Source organism: Typopeltis vanoorti, chromosome 22 (genome assembly GCF_054136105.1).
Source record: "Typopeltis vanoorti isolate ZY-2024b chromosome 22, IOZ_Tvanoo_1.0, whole genome shotgun sequence".
In the NCBI taxonomy this organism is placed as follows: Eukaryota; Metazoa; Arthropoda; class Arachnida; order Uropygi; family Thelyphonidae; genus Typopeltis; species Typopeltis vanoorti.
In genome coordinates this window covers 49,810,517-49,833,355 of record NC_143570.1, presented here as the reverse complement: position 1 = coordinate 49,833,355, position 22,839 = coordinate 49,810,517, and the positions used below count along the sequence as shown (strand labels likewise).

The 22,839-nt window shown below is 36.0% G+C and overlaps 1 long non-coding RNA gene across 6 annotated transcripts in view; it reads right to left on the bottom strand.

The window, feature by feature from the left end:
- Positions 1 to 22,839, bottom strand: part of LOC150094407 (uncharacterized) — an 849,964-nt gene that overhangs the window by 157,506 nt on the left and 669,619 nt on the right. For all 6 annotated transcript variants that reach the window (XR_016550250.1, XR_016550249.1, XR_016550254.1 and 3 more), the window contains exon 13: positions 12,295 to 12,354. This is a non-coding gene — a long non-coding RNA (uncharacterized LOC150094407). The remainder of the gene's footprint in view (positions 1 to 12,294; positions 12,355 to 22,839) is intronic.

Below are 22,839 nucleotides of genomic sequence, written 5' to 3'. Positions count from 1 at the left end.
AACAAAATTTGCACATGTAGATTTATCTTTCACTAAAACGTCTCAACATCAAAATTTGCACAGATTGGTGGAACGCTTACCCTAGGAAACTTCTGAGCAGGAATATTTGTGCATGTTGCAGAACCTTACCATAGAAAGTCTAACTATTTGCAAATGTTGCACAATATTTCTCTAGTAACGTCTGAAGAACGATATTTGCACATTTTGCAGGATGTTTCTTTTAAAAAAGTCTCAAAAACAATATTTACATAACCTTTCTCCTACAAAAGTTATGTAAATAACAAAAGTATTTGCAAGTGTTGCATGACCTTTCTATAGAAAAGGTATGATATTTGCAACTATTGTAGAACCTTTCTCTAGAAAAGTATGAACAATAATAGTTGCACATATTGCAGAATCTCTGTATAGAAAAAGTCGCAAAGATATTTGAATAAAGTGCAGGATATCTCTATAAGAATTTCTTAACAACAATATTTGAACATGTTGCAGGATCTCTGTATAGAAAGAGTCTCACAAACAATAATTGCACATGTTGCAGGACCATTCGCTAGAAAAATTCTCAACACCATTTCACGCATGTTTTAGTAGCTTCTCATAGAAAGGTCCAACAATAATATTCTACATCTTGCAAAACGTTTCCCTAGAAAAAGTGTCAACAACAATATTTGCACATATCAAAAAACCTTCCCTATAAAAATCTCAACAATACTATTTGCGAATATTGGGCAGGATATTTTTCTAGATAAGATTTCACCAACAATACGAGTATTTGCACATTTGCCTGACCTTTGTTTAGAAAAAAGTCTCAATAACCACATTTACACGTTACAAGACCAGTCTTTTGAAAGTCTTTCATCTCCTGCAAACGTAGGACCTTGCACAAAAATTCTCAACAAAAAATTTTGCACATGTTGCAAGATATTTATCTACAAACTTCTCAACAACAATATTAGCACATGTTGCAGGACGTGTCCGTAGGAAACTCTACATCAGTATATGCATTGTTTCCAGAACTTTGATTAGAAAAATTCAAAATAAAACATGCTGCAGTATCTTTCCCTTGAAAAATTGTCATGAACAATGTTTGACATGTTACAAGAGCTTTCTATACGAAACGTCGGAACAACAATATTTGTATATATCTGCAGGACCTTTCTCTGGAAGAAGTCAGCAGCTCTATTTCACTTGTTGCAGGACCTTTCCATAGAAAAAAGTCTCAACAATAGTGTTGCACTGTTGGAGGACTTTTCTCTAGAAAAAGTCTAAGCAACAATATTTGCTCATATTTCATGATCTCTCTATAGAAAGTCTTAATATGAACAAATATTGTTGCTTAGACCTTTTCTAGAGGAAGGTCCTCCAACATTTGTACATATTGTAGGACCTTTCTTTAGAAAAGGTTTCACTAACAATATTTCCAAATGTTGCAGGACCTTTCCCTAGACAAAGCCTCAACAACCATATTTTCACGATTTGCTGGAGGTTTCTCTAGAAAAGTCTCAGCAATGTTGTCTGCACATGTTGCAGGATCTTTATCTGGAAAGTCTCAACAATAATATTTACGCTTCTTGCAAAACCTTTCCTTAGAAATGTCTCAACAGCAACATTTACACATGTTACAGGACGTTTTTCTATAAAGTCTCATCAACAATATTTGCGGATGTTGGCAGGGCCTTCTCCAGAAAATGTCTCCAGCACAATATTGCCGCATTTTGCTGGATAATAATAATAAATTAATTTAAAATTTTGAAATAACAGTTTCATATATTTCAGAACCTTATCTGTATTTGCATGCTTTTTGTTTCCATAGGAGAGAAAATAATTTAACAATATTAAATTGTTTTCTCATAGTTATGCGCTTTCCGCATTATCACTATTGATTTATCGATTTCCCTCTTCAGAAATAAAGGATTGCATCCTGGTACTCTGATATCCTTATTTACAAGAGTTGACTGTATCTATCAATGGAAGCAGTCAAATATCTACTTTTAAGCCATTCCTGAAAACATTTCTCAGTCGATCCTTTCTCCTGTTTTCTAGAAATGCAGTAAGCAATTTATTTCCACCTAGAAGTGCATTTAATTTCAAACTATTTGGGTTATGAATACAATAAGAAAAACAACAACATTCATTTGCGTTTAGTACAACCATTAAGAAAATCTTCATCAAATGGTAAAATCCTGCATGGCTGTCGTAGGGTTGTTTAGGCTCCGATACAACCTTACTCCTGTCTGACACCTAAATGAACACAGTAATGACCATACTTCGAGATTACAAGGAGGAGAAGAGAAAATTGCGATAGCATAATAACATTGTCCATGAACAGGGTTTTTATAATTCCAGTCGCTACTATACCTGTAAAGGGTCTAGACGTTGTTCCTTACACCTTACATAAGAGAACTTTATCCGAGGCATATTTCAAACCGAAATATACTATATATATATATATATATATATAATTGACGTAATTAGACATATTTTTCCATCTTCAGCCTTGGAGTAGATGAAATATATAAAAAAGGCTTACGATAACAAGCGCAAAGCGAAGGTTCATTTTGGTTGAATTATTTCAGTCAAACTCCAGTTCAACATAATTAGTTTCTAATTAATGATGTTATAATTGTCAGATGAAGAGATTATCTATTAGCATTCCTTAGTCTTCTATAATAAGAGAAATAACACATTAGTGTTAAATAAATAAAAGTCGTCATACGTTTGGTGCAATACAAATATTAAATAAATGGTTCGTGTCTCATGATAATAGCTTAAACGAAAGCCTACTTAAAGTCTTCCATCATATCAGGAAATTTCAAAAGAACCCAAAAAAATGGGAAACTGGAATATTAATAATAAATATTCACAAGAAAGGTCCCAAGGAAAAATGTGGAAATTAAAGAGGCATTACTTTTCCCTTCACCTCATTGCTATAACTATATGCAAATATCTTAAAGAACAGAGTAATTAAATATGCAGAAAATTATTTTAAAAAAGAACAGCGTGGTTTTAGAAGAGGACCCAGAAATACGTCTTTCACAATACATAGATCATAAAAAAAAGAAAAGAATTTAACCTGCCCGCTTTTCTTCTATTTATTGACTACGAAAAGGCATATGATAACTTGAACAGAAATCTACTCTGGAAAAATTACTAGACGATAAAATATCTCCTCAGTTAATTAAACAATAAAAAGCCTATACAAAGAAACAAAAATTTGCATCAAATTTGTAGGGTAACACAATCAGAACCTATAATTTTAAATGGAGTATGACAAGGATGTGGCTTAACTCCAACCCTATTCAACCTTTATATGAACAGAATCTTAAAAGAATGGAAAACAACTATCAAAGATGGAATTAAACTAACAAATAATATACAGATAAATACAGCACTTTATGCAGATTATCATACTAATTTCAAATTCAGAAGATAAACTTCAAATTGCAACTAAACATCTAAATGAAATAACAAAAAAAATGCAAATGAAAATCTCTGAAACGTAAACAAAAGCTATGGCAGTGTGTGGAAACAACATTGAAAAAGTCAAAATTATGCTTAACAATAGAATAATAGAACAAGTGAAAGAATTCAAATACTTCGGAAATATAATCTCGCAATACAATACTGATTCACAATTGGAAGAAAGACTACAAATTTACAATAGAATGAATGGGATAATTAAAAGAAAGTTTGGAAAACAGATGACTAAAGAAACTCAATTAAGAAACCAAAATATGACCTGTAAAACATCTCTCAAATTTAGAAGTGAAATTTGAATTCTAAAACAAAGAAACAGACAAAGATGGGAAGCAGCATGAATAAAGTTTCTAAGACCTCTCCTGGAATTCACTAGAATAGATAAAAAAACACAGAAATAAGAGAACTATTGGATACAAAAAAACATCATACAAGAATACCAGAAAAATTCGCTACACCGCATAGAAAGGATGAATAACAATAGGATTCCTAAATTAGCACTAGAATATAAACCTACAGGAAGAAGAGACCGTGGACGTCCAAGATTAACATAGAAAGATCAACTTCATCTGCAGAGCAGAAACATGACCTAAAAAGCCTATACATAAATTGCTCTGACGATGAAGGTTCGTGTCTCCATAGCAACACGCAATAAGAACTCTCTGCGACAAATATATGCATGGTTTTTGCTTGATAAGTAGATGAAACTAGTTTCATCTCGAATCAATCAAAAAAACTGAATACTTCGAGTTTCTTTGATAGAAGAGAAGAAATATGTATATATTGGAATTGCGAGGCGTGCTGAAAATATGTTTTTCATTTTTATTTATACTAGAAATTGGGACTGGACTGACAATGTTTACTATTAAACCGGAATGTACTTAAATATCATGCATACATCACGTTGCTCATCACAAAGAGTATTTCAATCTTAGGAAGTAAAGAACATCTGAAGGGGCATTTTTCACCATCAAAGACACTTTGAAATTGGGCGGTATCATAATACTGTACCTTCATAGTCAATTATTATTACCCGGCCTGGTTGACCGAGTGGTTAGCGTATCCGCCCTCCAGCCAAAAAGTTTCGAATCCCGCCAAGGGCATGGATGCTTGTGATTGTCTGTGAAAATTCTAGTGGTTGTGTTGGGCAGTAGATGCCGTTAGTATAGATGCGGTTCGCTGTAGTTGGTGGATCAGTGGAGGAGACGGAGAGTTGTAGGGTAGATGTCCTCCCTCGATGAGTCTTTGGATCCCTTGAAGGTGTCAGGGAATGATATTTTTTTTTAAAAAACTAATTAAATATTTATCCACGTATGATTGGCATGCATATGCATACAGGTCACTATACAATGCAGTAATACAACTCACAGTTCAATAATAATAATAATAGAATGATTTTATATTAATATACATAATTTTTCTGTATTTTGCCTTTTGTGTTTTTCTTTATGGTAAAACTGATATTCTGGTAACAGAGAGAACAGCCCACACTTATACAGGCAGCACGTATAAATAAATAAATATATATATATATGAATGCTTTTTTCCGATAATGGGCAGAGGCCAGGACACGCACGCACGGACTACCACTGCTTGAACACGGTTTAACTTTTTTGCAAGGGGGGGGTTGGATTTAAAATAGTGTGTTTGTGTCCTTGTAATGGTGTTTAAAAGGAGTTTGTTATAGGTTTCTCTCTCTCTCTGTGTATGTGTGTGTGTGTGTGTGAGTGGTGAGTGAGTGAGTGAGAGAGTAATTTGTCTCTAATTTTCAGAATAGCTATAATATCTATATAGCGCTTATTTCAGCTCTCTGCAGGTCCCTAAGTTTCTGTCGTCCAATGGCAGCTTGGTTATCATGTCAGGTATGTATAAGTTTCGTGCGGCTTTCCCGTAGCGATTATTATATTTATGTGTTATGTAGTGTTGACTGTGGTCTTGTTATCTGATATGTAGTTCTGGTTACTCTGTAGCTTGGACTGAAGAAATGTTTTAACATGACTGTGAAATGGCATAAGTGTTTCACGTTTATTTTGCAACGATTGTAATCTGTTAGGTTTGTAATCTGCGCAGAATGCGTATGATGTAATTACATACCTTAAAATGTTTTCGCATAATACTTTATATATGAGTATTTTTGTGTTTGTCGGAGCAATGTCTTTTAATCGATATAGTTGCTTGCTATTATCTTGAGTTTGTTATGTAAGTAGTTTGTATGGCTATTCCAACTTTGATCAGATTGCATGTTTGTGTAAGCGATATTTGCGTTGTTGTGAATGGATACTATGGCCGTGTAAGTCTGCATATTGGAAGATTAATAATAATATTCGTTGCTGCAAAAAAATGCAGAAGACTGGGAAAAATCTGCAGTTTAGAACACAAAATTCTCGTTTTGTTCACCAATACGAAGAGCACAATAAGCAGGGGAGATTAAAAATCAATATTAGCATAAATTAGCACGTGTAGTGCATCCATAGCTCAGTCTGAATCGACGATGTCCTTTCGTTGGAAATATTTGCTTTTGGGCTCCCGTATGAAGGACCTGGATGAAAAACCATTATCAGGTCTTTTCAATTGAAATGGCAGGATTTTGTATCCTCAAAACAGGCAAACCGGCCAGAAAAATACACGCATTATACAGGCATAGGAGATAATGGGATTAAAAATTAACTATCCCATTTCAGGTCTGGATTCGAAAGATAGCCTAAGCGTAAAACCGATAAATACAGCGCGTAGTGATTAAGACTGAATTACAATGCAAAACAAGAACATTGCCCCACAAGGAATATTTTCATACAATATTTAGAAAGGAGTTTCATTAGAATTCACACGAATAATACGAATGGCTTAATAAGAAACGTATCGATATTTTAACGCTAGTATAGAGGGGCATAATCTACAATTTTAAATAAAGGCAAAAATGTGGGCGCCAACGAGTGTACCTTCCATGTCTATTTCTGTTGCAGAAAAAGTTAATGTTTTTAGAATAAATTAATAAAACTTCTTTAATAATAATAATAATTATTATTAAAGTAAATCCATGAGTTTTAATCATACTTGGATGGTTAGCACCGTAATGTGTAGTGTATCTTGAGTCAATATTATTATTAATTACCGTGATAACCATCCAAGATATTATGATTTAAAAAGTAGAGTAAAACCACTGATTAGTTAAATTCATAATAAAATTCTTATTTACCAAAATGTCCATTTAATTTATAGCTTTATATTGACACCATAAAAATCCCAACATAAAATGCGTTCCTAAAACAGATGCATATATTTTGACGCAATAGTTATTAAATTTATGCATCAGCAATTGATGTATAAAAAGTATAATTGAATAATTCTAATATATATCAAGACTGAATTTTGCATTTTTAAAAGCAAAACCAGCTTATAATTGTCTAAAACGTCTAAATGAAACATAAAAGTCAACTACATCGATCTGTTTAAAAATGTTAAAACTTGTTTATAGTAATGCAATATAATGAAAATTGTTTAACCGAAATTCGTGGATGCGTTTTTTCAATATTTGAGTACCTTTTTGTGTTGCTACTCAGGATTCCCTGTAGGCATCAGGAAATGAAAAAAGCAAGAAACCCACTGACTGACAACAAATATCATTCCGAATTCACTATAAGATGGAAGAAACTGGAAAGCCTGTTCATTTATTCTTCTTCTCAGCGGAAATAGCTTCTGGCAAAGGCGTCCATATTTTATAGTTCACTCCTACTGTGGTTCTCTCGTGACCGCATGCAAAATGATTTAGCAATAGGTGTCTGAAATACCCGTGTTGGTTCTTTAAGATGACCATTGCGAGAGAAAGTAGTTGTTTCAAAGATGGTATTGACAAAACAATTAATAAACACATTTCAGTTTGCAGACACTGAAAAAAGTTCATTTATGAATATATTACAGTAAGCTGGTTTAATAGTTTACATATATAGTAAGATTTGGGCTTAGGACTGCATCGGAAGATATTTTAGCAATTAACATGCGCCTGCTGAATGCTCTTTGGAACAGTTTTCCTCCTGTTGTACAACCATCAGGTCTTAGTAAAGAAACCAACAAATTCCTTTACTTTCTATCACTTGCCCGCACACAGTTCTGATGTCATAGATTTTGGGACATCTCGTATTTTGCACTAATAAAATAAATTCCTTGTTTGTTTTTAATTAGGACGAACGTCTGTAGTTTTTATAAAAATGTGTCTCAAGAAAAAATGACAATCACTAGAAAATGTCACAGGTTTGCAATATCATCTTTGAAACAATAAATACTTTCAGAACTTAGGTGAGATAAAATGTTAAGGTCTGTTTTGTTAGAATTTAAGTTGATTTTACTCATCGTTTGTAATTAAACTAGGGGGGAACTTCCCCCCCGGCAGTAGGGCATCCCCCCCCCCGCCCGAGTTCCGGGCTTGGTCGACAATGAGTTTGATTGTTGCAATTCTGAAGGGATAACAATATTAATAAGCAATAACAAATTGTCTCATGAAGGCAAACATATTGTTGTTGGACGTTTCAAAACAATGAAGAGACAAAAAACGTGACATAAAAACGTTTCAAATTTCGGCTTATCTTTTTATATAGATAGAATAGATAATACAATCTACAAATTATAGCATAAAATTATTCCACACTGTGCTGTAATAAATGACGAAGGACGATTGTACAGTACGTTTATGCACTTAGAGTAAAATAATCAGCTGGAAACATATGGAGCAAGAATTTCAAAGGTGCCTTATTAATTGAACGATTCGTCGGAAGCACGGGAGATTAGTTCATCCACAACAGATTCTTCAAATTAAGTAATTGTAACAAAGCGCATTCTGAGGATGATTCACCAGAAGTCAGTTGTGAAAGGTCTGTGCTCATCTACAGCGGTGAGGTGACAGTAGAAGTCGGTTTCTTTAAAAAATTGCAAATTGTATCCAAATTAGAATGCATAGCTTACTTTGTTTTCTTTTCACAATAAATATATCTGTATTAAGTAATTGCAGCTTACACTTACATCATTCTGGCTATTTTGCTAAATCTCTTCGTACTTGAGTCCGTTTCTTGAAGCAACCGAATGTTAACAGAGGTATATGTCTCGGCCAGATTTCAGTAAAGTTTTATGGGGGGGCTCGGCTTCTTGTTATGTTTTTTATCTATTCGTTTTCTGCCATTTTCTCTGCTTCTAGCCCTGAAAGGACTTAATTGCATGTCTTCCTCCACTGCTTCCATCAAATGCTCTACATCGTCCTTTTCAATCTTGAATTCCAAATCGCTCGCTAGCATCACTATATTTTCACCGACTTCTTGAATTTATCAAATCCTGCGAATGCACGAACATAATTGCAGCACTTTCTTCCAAACATCAGTCATATACTCCGCTGTCGTCCCACTCCATGCTGCATCCACATTCTTTGTACAATGTAAGATATTATATTCCCTCCAAAAGTCTGAAGGTTTTTCTCACCTTTAGTAGAAATGGGCTTAAGAAAAAGTACTTAATGTTTTGAAAGTAGCAGAAATAACCTGGTTGTGTTGCAGACTTGAAGTAGAGTTTGGTGAATGAGTTAATGGGAATGTCGTTGTAAGTAGCGGAGTGACCATAAATACAATTTCGTTTCAAATTATTCAGAACCGAATTTCGATCGGACTTTTCATCGTTCATGAAAACAATATTATGACGTTTCCTTCAAAGTTACATTAATGAAGAACTCTCTTGAGTGTTGTTACTTGGTAAAAATATCAAAGTTGTGTCAAAAGGTTTAGTGTATATGAAATATCAATCTATTTGGGATTATGTCCTTAGACATAATTCTGTTTCTAATTCCAAACGATCGGAATGAAATCAATATTGAAAGAACTCTATAAGTTTTAATAGCTATATTAAATTTTTGCGTAGCCTAATGATTAGGATATGGGCTCTCTTCCCGGTAGACGTAATACAACAACCACAGTCGAAAATATTTCCATATCCGGGCACTAATATACTGTTAGATTCTGAAACCAATATGTACAGGATTGATATTTAAAATAATCTTTCTTTCTAGTCAGAGCAGGATTATTAATATTTGTTATAACCGTTTTGCCTTCTAAAATGCAGATTGAAAGCAAAACTGAATCTCCAACACCGAATGTGTTCGAGATTCAGTTTTGGAAACTCCTCCGATTGAAAGGAAAATAGGAACGATTCTACAATTTTCGGTCAAAATTCCAAATACTGAATTTTAAGTATTTTAATATCAGCCAAGTCATAGTGCGTTTCAAACTAACATCTAATTGAGCATGAATTGCCTGTGGACACCTAATTAACATGCATGTGCAATTAATTGCCATGTACCATAACAAAGGATACGTTACTCTTATTTATAAGATTTCAACATTATGGCAACTTTGGTTCGATATTATAAGCTGTTGAATAATTGTAATTGGTCTACAACCCCGATTAGTTTTCAATGTTTAATCGATTTAATTTAGAAGTAAATTGCAAGTTGGATTTGGAAAGAAGCGATCATATGGTTAACCGATTAAGAAAATTCAAAAGTGTGGCCTTTTGGTATTAAATACGTATGTGGGAAGAGTTATAAGAAAGTGGTTGTGGATTTGTAGTTGCTGCTGAGGCAAATAATGCTATGAATCTAAATGTATTATGAATGCTAACTCTGTATTCTTCTGCACAGTTTTCTTTTCCTCACGATTGATTTCCAAGAGGGAGACGCATTTTCTATAAATGTGATTTATAGAAAAGAGTAAATTTTAATTTCAGTAATCTTCGAGAACATTCCTCACCATTAAAGGGGCACGGGAACTCCTGAATCTTGGTATGAGCCCGCACAACTCACCTTCAGTTGAAAAGACCTTAGAAAGTTTTTTTTGCGTTTCAACGAGGATTCGAACCCAAGTCTTTGCAACATTAATGTACTGTTGTTACATTTGCTTGATAGCCTTTTGGGATGGAAAATTTCAGTTTTAAGATATCGCCGATACTGCTGAGCTAACTCCTCCCAAGAAGGTGGAGAACCTCATATTGGTTGTTGGAATTTTAAGGATGAATTATTGACGTCGCTGCAGAAATGCGCTAATTAATTGCATGATTAATTAATGACATCAAGAAAATATCCTCACTTAGTGGAACTTCTGGAATGCGGTTCTTTCTTTTAGTGCAGACTTAACTACAGTAATAGAAAATAAAACTATCCGGAGAAATAGATGACGTCATTATTGCTCATCAGTAATTCTTGATAAAGTTAAAAAATTGTAGTTTAATGACAAGGCTTAATTTGCTCTGAGAGGAAGTGCTCGTTTCAATAATAATGTCACTTGCCCCGAAGATTAAAGATAAGTCCTACTGAAGATAACAGAATTTTGCGCTTGTTAAACTAATTATTAATTCTGTATTTGATATTTAAAGACTACTTAGAAATTAGTTATTCTCTCATGAGCGGGGAAGCAAAGTCTCAAATATGATTTATAAAAAAGAGTAAATTTTAATTTCAGCAATTTTCGAGAAAATCCCTCATCATTAAAAATGCAGTTTGTTTTACCCACAAAGAAAATACCCCCCCCCCCATTGATAATGCGCCTTTGAGATTAAAATTGCCCGTTCCGATTCAGATTAAAATATTTGCATTCCATTTAGAGTAATGCAAACTTACAGAACTAAGGTGTTTATTTTTTTAATCTAAACGCAGGAATATATTAAAGATTTTAGTGTGTGTGTGTGTGTGTGTGTGTGTGCGCGCGCGCCTTGCTTCCACCATAAAAGGTTATTTGCAAGTCTATAGTGCATTTTATAACGTGGGTGGCTAAGTATTCTTTTTCTATTTTATCAATGTTATATATTAATTTATTGTTTACATAGTCCTGAAACCCTGTTCTAGGGACCAGAAATGAAACGTTTTTCAAGCCACTTAAGGCCTTCAATAGGCGGGGCAGTGGTCACTTACCGGTCGATGAAATTCATCTCCTATCTGTTATATGAGCTAGACTTTATTTCCTAATATTTTGTATGTTATCCTCCACTCATAAAAGCTACAGATCAATGGGACCATTTGATTTTTCATGACTTCATTACCAATAAATTGAATTCAGAAAAATATGTATTCTTAAGTATTATTGCGAAAAACATATATTCTCATGTAATTCGTATTTTAAATTAAGTTTTTTTTAATATATTACTTCACCTTTGAAACTTTTTTAAATTAAATTATGTTAAATAAAAAATCGAAGAATGATAAAGTATTGTGTTTTATTCTGTTGAATAAATGTAGAAAAGTTTTAAATTCTCAGGCATTCCTATTTTTAACATGCTTATAAAATGTAATCATAGGACATTGTTGATGGTAGCAATTGTTGCGATTGAATCATTACAACGCAACATATTAGGAGCTGAAACGCAACTGGTAACACATTCAACACTGGGGTCATTTTTAACAGGATTTGTTTATGTGAATCCCACACATGAAAGATTTTAAACCTGCAGTATATTTAGTACCTTAGGTTTGTTAAGGAATTTTATTAATTTTATACATATTTTTGCATTTAAAACTTTTTTTTCATAAACCTGAAATTCTGCACTTCCTGTGTTTAATATATATATCATTTTGCATATTATTATCAGCACTAACGTAAGGCATATGAGATCGTAACATTTCATACCGATAAATGACTAATATCAATGACGTAATATCAATGTCGAACCATCTTAACTAGGAATGCTTATTTTGACGATAATTCTGGTTGGAAAGAATAAGATTAGAAAGTTGTCTAGGGAGCGAATAATTTTTGCAAAAAGAGATTTTTTTTTCTAAAAGTTTAGTTTTCTTACCTTACACGGAAGTGGTAGGTTCCCCGTTCCGAAAATCTTGAACTCTGATATACAGCAAAACTGCAAAGTAGTACATGCGATTAAGATACATAATATACTGAGTCAATCTTACTTAAGGAGTAATTTTAATCAACTCACCTTTCGAAACCCTTCCTGCGTTAAATAAATTTTGCTATTGTTATCAAATAATTTGAGTCTTAAACTCCCACTAAAAGTGTCAGTGAAGGAATATTTTACTATTTGTTTACTCTTCAAATTCATTGTTGCATCCACTTCACATGAAGTGGATGCAACTGAAGTCTAACCTGAAGTTTGTTGTTGCCAATACCAACTTCAATTTGATCGCCGACAACGTGGTTAGAGCACAAATTTATTCCCAGGATATAAACTACCTTTTCACACAGCCACCGAAATGGGGATAACTGTGGAGTGATGATGAACACGGATAGCAAATTACCTAGAATGAGATGTGATAATATTGTGGAAATTGCGTATTTTCATTTAATGGCTACTTTAAGTGAATTGATGTGGTTAATTGAAACCACTTCCAAGGGAGAACCAATGTGCAAATTAGCCCTAATTACGTAATAACTTGTGAGGGTTAATTAGATACAACTGTTGAAAGTTGGTATCGTTCATAATCCAAACGATCGTTTTATGTAAACACTGGCTGATGAAATGTGCTAATCTGTTGCGTTTTGTGCAAGGGAAGTTACGGATTTTACATAAATTGCCTTTATTAAATTTATGTCCTTTCATACCACATAGTTACTCTCACATTTAATGTGGACATGAATTAAACCTGGAGATAGTGAACTGCACGAGTGATTAAACTTGAAAATTTGCATACAAGGTTTACGTTGCTATTTAGGAATATTAATGAATAAAGTTACCACTCTTAGTATCATTTTATATTTAAAAAATCTAAATTATATTACATATTACAGTATAATATATCTCAGTCATTATGAAATTTTTTAGTGTTTAGTATTACTGAAGAATACCTTTTAGTTATAAAAAAGTAAATATGAAATTTGTGACGTACATGTTTTTATATAATAATAAATTCGATAGTGTGGAATATATGGTTAAACACGCAATACTACTATATCTTAAAGCATACAATAAGCAGCATTAGTTGCGAGTATTATAAATATTACTTTAAGAATGATTTTTACCTCATGAATCAGTTAAAATGCTTTGAATTCTTCAAGACTATTTGTTAACCACATCGATTTCCATTTTGTTTTATTCTCTCGTAGTTGAATTTCGTTGAAAGTCTCTATTGCGAGCAAGGGTCACTTCTTAATTGCCATTTCAGTATGATTTAAGTCAGTGCTTCCCAAACTTATTGATGTAAAGGCCCCCTTTGGAGAAATTAAAATATTTCACGTCCCCGCATCGAAAAAAAATCGTAATACAGACATATATTATTATAATATTTATTATATTTATATTCATTACAATTTATATTCAAGATTTTGGTTTGTAATCTTTTTTGTATTGCTTATCAATATCTTTGAAACCAAAGTTATATGAATAAACATATATTTACTAATATTCATTAATCACCGAAATACGCAAGAAGCAAAATTTGCTAACCAACACGAATGTGTGATTTTTTCCATTAAAATATAAAAAAGAACAAAAAAAAAATAATAAATAATAAAAATTAAATACGTTTCTTTTAACATTAAAAAATTTTACTGTGTCTTAAAACATTTTAAATTTGTTTTCATTATTTCACGGCCCCCTCAACAAAACTTACGGCTCCCAAGGGGGCCGCGGCCCACATTTTGGGAAGCGCTGATTTAAGTTAGGGGTTTCTGGATACTATCGTAATCATTCATTTTTACTTTTGACTGCAATCAAGCCTTTGATCCTGACACGCGTATTGCAAACGCTGTTTCTCGTGCCATTTACTTCTTCCAAGTGATCTTTTATAAAGCAATAAAGGATTAATATCAGCGTTTTAGACAAGGAGCCGCGTTCGTTCCATCACTACAAGCAAAATACGAGTGTCGCCGAGTGAATAGGTTGTAATGACCGTCTCATAGTTCACTGATCGCTTGGTCAAACAAGGCGGCGTTAATGTTGCTCAAGTCCACTGCTGATTATTCCATGTGTTGTGAGATTTTGGTCATTAGAGAGTGTGAGAAAAATCTGAGTGTGTGTGTGGGGGGGGGGGGGGGGAAGAGGCAAAGAAGACATCTTAAAGAGGGTCATTCATCACACAACAAAAAAACGACGTTCATTTCGGGTTGATCTGGAAGTAGTAAATCCGAACATTCTAAGGTGTCATGGATATATATATGAAAGAGTAAACTGTGTTCCATCACGAATAATTAACAGAGGCTAGTGCATGAAAAATGGACCATCCACGTTCGTCATTGGTCAATCTTTCTGGTGCACAGAGTACTAATCTCTGAAAATTAAAGTACTTAAACAAGATACTTGTTAAGCTTCTATCTGCAGTATATTTAGGATGCCTTTGCAGTTATTCATGATTATGATAGTAAAGGCTCTTTCGTTATATAAAAATGGTCACAAATTGTACACCTGTACATAGTTTTCTTATAATGTCCAGTTTCATTTAAATATAATTCAGCGAATTCTAAATGTTTGGGAATGAAAACCGGCAGATGAAACATTGGCTAAGATCTTTCTGCAGATCTCTCTTCTGCAATTGAAATGGATTCCATATCTCATCCTCCCCCCGTTTTTGTAATAAGAAGAGAATGATTATCAATTGTCTGATTAACGTCTTCATTGCAAAGGGAACATTCGGAAGAGTAGCGATTAACCGTTCTAAATGAGATCTGGGATCACCAAAAATATAGGTTTATGTGCAAAAAAAAAAAAAAAGCTTTACATATAATCCAATTTTTATACCATTATCTTAAGAATGCTATCCTGTGCATAGTTATCATTCCTGGAGATTTTTTGACTAAACAAAGAAAAAAAAATAATAATACGGATACATGATTCCATCTGATTTCTTTTTCATTCCCAAGAGGGGATGATTTAGTACATTATATTTGGGCACTGGTTGGTTGTTTGGCCTTCATCTTTCATCACAGCAGCAGCTTAATATGCTATTTTCCCGGCGTGATTTGTGCGGGAATAGCGAGCTATTTCCTGCATTCCGTATTCCTAAATACTGTTATACGTTAAGTATATATTCCTTTTTTGCCCCTGAGTTGCGACGTTAAAAATTCCAAGTTCATCAAAAAGAATAAACTTTGCTTGTTACTGTTTATCTATTTTTATATCCAGTAGTCAGGAATCTTCGGAAAAAGAAGAGGGAGTGGCACAGAAAGAGTTCTAGTAGCATACAGCATCAAATCTATATTTTTCTTCTGTTGAGTTGATAATAAACAATAGAAATAAACATATTTCTATTGTTTATTATCAAAAATTCAATTTAAAAAGGAGTTCAGATAAATTTTTATATTATGATCATGAATGATTAAATGAATATGATTATGATCACTGTCTGCTTTATTATAAGTTATTATATACACATACACGCATAGTAACTTTCTCGCGTAACGGTACTGACGTGATGGGTGAAGCATAAATGCTTTTCATATTCCCCTTTGTCTGAAAAGGAAAGTTCTTTGAATGGAGAAATTATTGAGCTTTAAGCACGTCCTGAAAGGATTATTACATACAGTGAGATTAGCTGTGTTCAGCTGAGCATAGAATTGATTTGGATCTTTTGTATTTGCAGAAATCTGCTTCATTGTAGTCTGAAGCTTGCTTGATCAGTGGGTTCGGATGATTAATTGTCTTGATGAAGAACTTTTCAGCTAAGGGGGGATGTGATATAGGGAATGTTGACTTCTCTGTGAATCTGGGTGTTTCTGATAAACCATGAGCACCTAAACTCATTCTCGGACATTTGTTCTGTATTCTTTGTAGATTTTGAATATTTCTGTTCGAGGTATGACTCCACGCAGGAGATGCGTAAGTGATGACTGGGCGTATTACCATCATGTATGTGAGTAGTTTGTTCTGAGTATCCAGTTTACTTTTTCTGTTGATCATGGGGTAGAGCTGCGCTATTACTTTGGATGTTTTTGAACTCATTTGTTTTACATGACTGGTGAAGCGTAGTTTTTTGTCGAGAATTACGCCGAGATATTTGACTGTATTCTGCCATGGGATCTTAACTCCTAGTAAATGTATATCTTCCTTGATATGAGACTTCTTTCTAGTGAACAGTATGGGTGAACTCTTCTGTGGGTTTGCTTGGATCCTCCAGTCCATCAACCATTTCTGTAGTGTGTGAATACTGTTTTGGGGTCTTTTGATAGCTAGTTTGGGGCTGAGAGATCTTGCTAATAATGCAGTATCATTTGCATATAATGCAGTGATTGTTGAGCTTGGGGTTTGAGGGATATCAGCTATATAGATAGAAATAGAAACCAGCAAGGGGGCCAGGAGTAAGCCTTGCGGCACTCCCGCCAGGACCTTGCGTCTGGTTGACACAGTTTCATTTATTTTGACTTGCATGAATCGGTCTTTGAAGTATAAATGAATTATTTTAACTAGATTAGTAGGATTAGTAGGCATATTGAATGTGATGAGCTTGTGGAGAAGACCGCAGCTGTGTGAAGAACCTTCGGAGATGAATTCGATCAGACTGTGGATTTGCTGAACGGTGGTGTGGTTTTTTCTAAATCCAAACTGCTCATTTGGAATTATACCTAGTTTATCCGTTTCTGATTGAAGCCTTGTAAGGATTACTTTTTCTGCGATCTTTCCAAGGCTGGACAGAAGACTGATAGGTCTGTAGCTTTCATGGAGCTGGGTGTTTCTTCCAATCTTTTTGATTCGCGTGACATCCGCTATCTCCCACGTTGAGGGAAAATACTTGAGTCTGAGGATGGCATTAATGTTGACTAGATGTACAATGGCTTTTCTGGGGAGTAGTTTGATTATTTTGTTTGTGATTCCATCTGAACCTGGAGCTTTATTGTTGTTCAGGTGGGGTATGATATTTATAACTTCTGTTGGAGAAGTGGGTGTGACTGGTTCTAGGTCATCCTTTTGTTGTGTTATGGCCTGCCTGATTCGGCAGTGAATCTTGTAGATGAGATTAATGTTCAAATTTTCATAAGAGGGGCTGCATTGCATCGCAGACTGTCTGCGAGAGCCTCTGCCTTTTCCCTGTCAGTATTGGCTATTCCTTTCTTGGTCTGAATTGGGGGTAAAAGTTGCCTTTTAGTGCGGACGGTTCTCAGGAACTTCCAAATGGAGTTGTCTTGTGGGTTTAATTTAGTTAGCTTAGATTTCCAATCTTAGTTTCGATGTTTTTGGAGGGCTTCTCGGATTTGCCTGTTTAATTTATTCGAATTTGTTTTATCTTGCGGGGCTCTTGTGTTATGGCACCTCTTTCTGGTTTTGTTTTTCAGTCTGATTAAATCCATGATTTCCTCGGGGATCCGACCACTAGTGTGAAAGACTGTAGTTTGGGTAACTGACTTTATTTCTTTTTTGATTCGACTGGTAAGGTTATTTGCAACAACTTCTATCTCCTCTCTAGTGTGAATAGAGGGAATACTGGGCCAATGTGATCAGGGAGAATTCTGGAGTTTGTCCCAAGATATAAAAGAGTGGGGAGGGGAGAATTGTTCTTGTGCACCGAGTTAAAGCAGAATAGGATTGTGATCGGATGAAAGTTCATTTAATGTTTCTAGCTGATATTGGTAAATATCAGCTAGAAACATTAAATGAACCCTTGTTGATGATGATTATGTCAAGTACATCTGAGCTTCCAGCTGAGCTGTGATGGGTGGGCTCTGTGGGTCAGGTTACAACAACAACAGAATTTTGTGTTGAGTAATGGTTTAGAGTTCGACCTTTATCGTTGATTGCGGAGTTATGCCAGGCTGTATGTTTGGCATTTCAGTCACCAGCCAAGATGATGGAGTCTGTGAAGCCGAGAATGGTGTCCTAATCAGATACAAGTAATGGAATGCTGGGTGGATTATATACAGCATAGATTTTGATATTGCCAGCATTGTTGGTATGAACTTCAATGTCTGTTATCTCTAGGTTCTTGGTTTGTGGATTGGTCGGAACATTATGGCTTAGGTAGTTTTTAATGTACATAGCTGTTCCTCCTCCACTGCTGGTGAGTCTATCTGTTTTGTACATAATATAGTTCCATAACTTGGGGTTATTAGCTGGCCTGAGATGTGTTTCATTTACTAGTATTATGTCAGGAGTGTGTCTGTGAGTAAACTCTTGCAATTCTAGGATTTTGTTACTCAGTCCATTGGCGTTCCATGCAGTGATCATGAGAGAGTTGGGATGGAATTTTCTTTTATTCATTATTGAGGGCTGTCAGAATTGAGTGGGTGCCTTGTAGGAATCTTTTCGTGGAGGATGGCGAAGGATTTGTCATGCTGAATTATTGTAACATGGTAGCTAGTGAGGCAGTTAATACTGATGTCAGATTTGAGCTTATTTGATCATGGGATGGAGCAGCCTTTGATCGTTCTGCCTCTGCATAAGTTTTGGGATTTGTTTCCTTTCCTGAGCTGTCAAGCTGGAGATAATTTGGACCGAGGTGCGACCTGCACGGCTGTCTTGAGCATCGCTGAAATGTGTTGGAAGGGTAGGTTTTGCTGACCCTCGGTTATTTGGGTGTGTAATGCATCCCTTGTAGTTGGCGGGGTTAGGTCCTCCACAGTTGGCGCATTTAGCTGGTGTGAATCTTGGCTTGGTACACATGATGGTCTGGTGGACTTCGCCGCATTTTAAACACCTGTAATTTGCCTCAAAGTTTTTGGGCATTGTCAAACCTTTGCAACCTATGGCACTGCCCAACTGATAACTATTTCCTTACTGGCTAAGTAGAAATTCTGAGGAAACAGATCGCAGTCAGTTCATATATCTCTTTCTGTGCCTTGTCAATTTCTACGAGCACCAGTGGCATTAGCCGTTTATGTGACCTGAGCATTCTGCTCACTTTTACTAGTGTTAGGCCCCCAACTCATAAGGTCAGCAGTGATTCCTTCACAGGTGACACCTTCGGTTACACCGCGAATTACTACTTTGAGATTCTTTTCACTGGGTAAAGCAAAAGTGTGATAAGGAAAACTTTTGTTATCCATTAGTTTTGTTAATTCTCTGTAGTCAGTGACTGAGGCTGGCTGGATTTTGACTCCACCATGATTTTTAGCCCAGGAATATGAGATTTTATGTTCCCTAAGGGCTGATGTGACAGTGGTCCATTTGTCCTTGTCCCTTAGTATAACAGGTGGAACCTTTTCGATGTTCCTCGGGACATCTGGTGTTGGCGAGTCTTCATCCATCTGGTCCTCGATAGTTCTTCTTTTGTTAGAATGCTCTCCCTGAGAGTTGTTTTGACAGGGGGATTTTGGTGATAGAGCAGCAATGATTTCATCTTGTGATATCTCATTCTCCTCCTCTTCATCCTGATCATTAGAGTGAATGTAGTTTTATAAATCCAGGTCAGCCAGATTCAAGCTTGCCTATTATGAGTTTCAGTACCTATAGGGACTGCCCCTTATTAAGGATCTGCTCTTTGATGTTTTCCATATCAAAGTGGCGATTTACTGCCAGAACAAATTGTGACAGCAGTATGAATAATCCCGCAGGGCTATGGGCCTGCCAGCAACGTATCTTGTGGACCTAGATGGACTACCAGCAGTATATAATCCCGCAAGGCTTGAAGCCTGCCAGCAAAAGTTGTGTAGACTGAGTTGGTCTACTAGCAAATTTAGTCTTGTTGCGACCTACTAATTAGGGAAAGGAATATCAGTATCTCCCTTGGCCACCGTTTGGAAACTTACCTCTCTATAAAACCTTTAATCCACCACTGGTCCTCATTGCAGGTGGGGCCTGCCGGCCATTTGACCCCTTGCACGTTTCGTGCAGAGGGGGGGGGGGACAGTAGGAATCAAACTGTATCAGCGCCAGTGCAATGTGAGATTACTGAGAAACCTTGTATACATTTAATCAGGCTCAGTCTAATATAATACGTCCGTTCTCATTTCTTTTTAAGCTCTGATCATGGCAGGAGGGCAACAGCAATTGCCGAGACACAGTTAGAACTTCATTGGCTACAGCATTGCCATCCATTACCCTTCCAGGGTTTCATCCTTCCCTTCTCATTTCCTTAACCTTTAACCTTTGTGGCTGGATGGATCTCAATCCCTTGGATTATAATCCCTTCATCTCTATGAAAAATGGCTTAAATTAATGAGAATTTATCACGCGCCTGGCTCACCCATTTTAGGGCAGTGTGGGAGCGTCTGTACCGATGAGCAGAGCCGCTTTCGGACGCTTGTGTTTCCACCTATCGTTTTCATCGTAGTTAGATGACTCTCGAATGAGTTGATTGGGATGACTAGTTGCTTTGGTGAAATATGTAATGGCAGTATCTCGGAGAAACATGTGAATATCAGGAATGGCAGCGTCTCGGTGGAGGAGAATATTCCTGACAAACCACTGAGCATTGAATATCATACGTAGACATTTGTTCTGGATGACCTGTAGCTTTTTAATGTTGCCATGCCAAGGGAGGTGTAACCCCAAGTCGGACCCACAAAGATCCAAAAGGTCGATGTGGGTCTAATGATTGCTTTATAGATTCGTAGTTTGTTTTCAGTGTTAACAGGGCTTCTTCGGTTGAGAACGGAATAAAGTTGCATAATTGAGGAGTTTGCCTTGCTGCAGGCATAATCGATGTGAGAGTTAAAGTTGAGGCGGTTATCTAGTTGAATACCTAAATATTTGGTGCTGGATTTGCATGGAATTGCTGTGTTGAAAAGTTTGACTTCTCCGTAGTGGGATGCCTTTCGATTTGTGAAGAGAATGGCAGTACCTTTGTCGACTTTCAGCTTTTCTCCATTATTCTAGGTTTGTTGCTGCGGTTTGTAAGCGCTGCGTAGCTAAGTTCAGCCTGAGAGATCTACTCAAAATTGCCATGCCATGTCATCCGCATAGCAAGCTGTGGTAGTTGATGTCGTGTTAGGAACGTCAGCAACAAAGATGTTAAAAAGCAGCGGAGAGAGCAACGAGCCTTGAGGAACACCTGCAGTGACTCTTTTCAAAGAGGATTTGAGTCCTCTCAACTTGACCTGAAATTTCCGGTTTTTTTTATAAAGGAGTCGATACGTTTGGTAAGGTAGAGCGGAACGTTGGCCATAAATAATTTATAGATGAGGCCTTTGTGCAAATCTTATCAAAGGCTTTTGCTAAATCCAGAAAAACAGGCTCCTGTATGTTGTCGCCAATTGAATCCAGTAGTTATGAATTGGACCAGTCTGTGAACTTGTTGTGTAGTACTGTGCCCGGTTCGAAACCCAACTGCTCCTTCGGTATTGTGTTGTTTTTGTTCACCACATCTTGAAGTCGATTGAGGATTTTTTCTGCAAATTTTCCCAAGCATGAAAGGAGACTGATGGGTCTGTAACTTTGCGGTAACTGAGGAGCTTTTCCAGACTTATGGATGAGGATTATATCTGCTTGTTTCCATCGGGTTGGAAAATAATTTAGTCTGAGTATTGCATTTATAATTGCTACCAAATGCATGAAGCTTTGTGCAGAAGGGCCTTGATTGTTTTGTTGTTAATTTCATCTGGGATAGGGACTTTTTTATTGTTAAGCTTCCTAATTATTGAGTAGACCTCTTTAAGTGAGGTGAGACATATTTTCACGGCTGCTAGGCTGCCGGAGCGCAGTACGGGCTCGACGGTGAATTTTCTCTATGATGACCAAATCTGCATGCGCATAATTAGGACTGCACTGAAGTTGAAGAGCTTCAGCGAGGGCTTCTGCCTTTTCATCGTCCCTATAAACTATACCTCTTTCTCCGTGAATGGACTGGATAATGAAACAGTCTGTACAGAGTTTTTGCCAATTTACATAAAGTTATCTTCAGTTTTCAGAGAACAAAGTTTTCTTTCCCATTGTTGATTTATGTGATATATTAGTGCACAGCGAAGTAAGTTTGGTGCTATGTTCAGCTCTTGGCGGTCTTGAGGAGATAGTGTGTTATGAAAGCGATGTCTGATTTTATTTTTGTTTCTGATTAGAGCAAGGATTTCTTCTGGAAGCAGGTTTACTTGAGCTGGAGTGGAAATAGAAGAGGCTGCGGTTAAGCCAGTTTGAATTTTGCTTTCCAGGTTGTTGACTGTAGCGTCAATTTCTTCACGGGAGGAGATATTCGGCACTGAATCCATGATAGTGTTGATTGTAGCCTTGAATTTTGTTTAATTAGTAAATGATTGACTGGGAATAAGTTCCGGATCCTCTCCCAGTTTTAGAATTACTGGGTTGTGGTCCGAACTGAGATCGTTAACTACTTGCAGCTGGAATTGATGAGATGTGTTTTTGAATATGGCTATATCTAGCACATCGGGCTTTCCGTGTGTTCCATAGTGTGTTGTTTCAATCGGACCTGCGATGATATTTCTCAGCTTAGCAAACCTGTGAAGTATTTTTCAGTTGTAATTGGCACACCTGCTATTCCATAAGGGATGCTTTGAGTTTAGATCTCCTGCT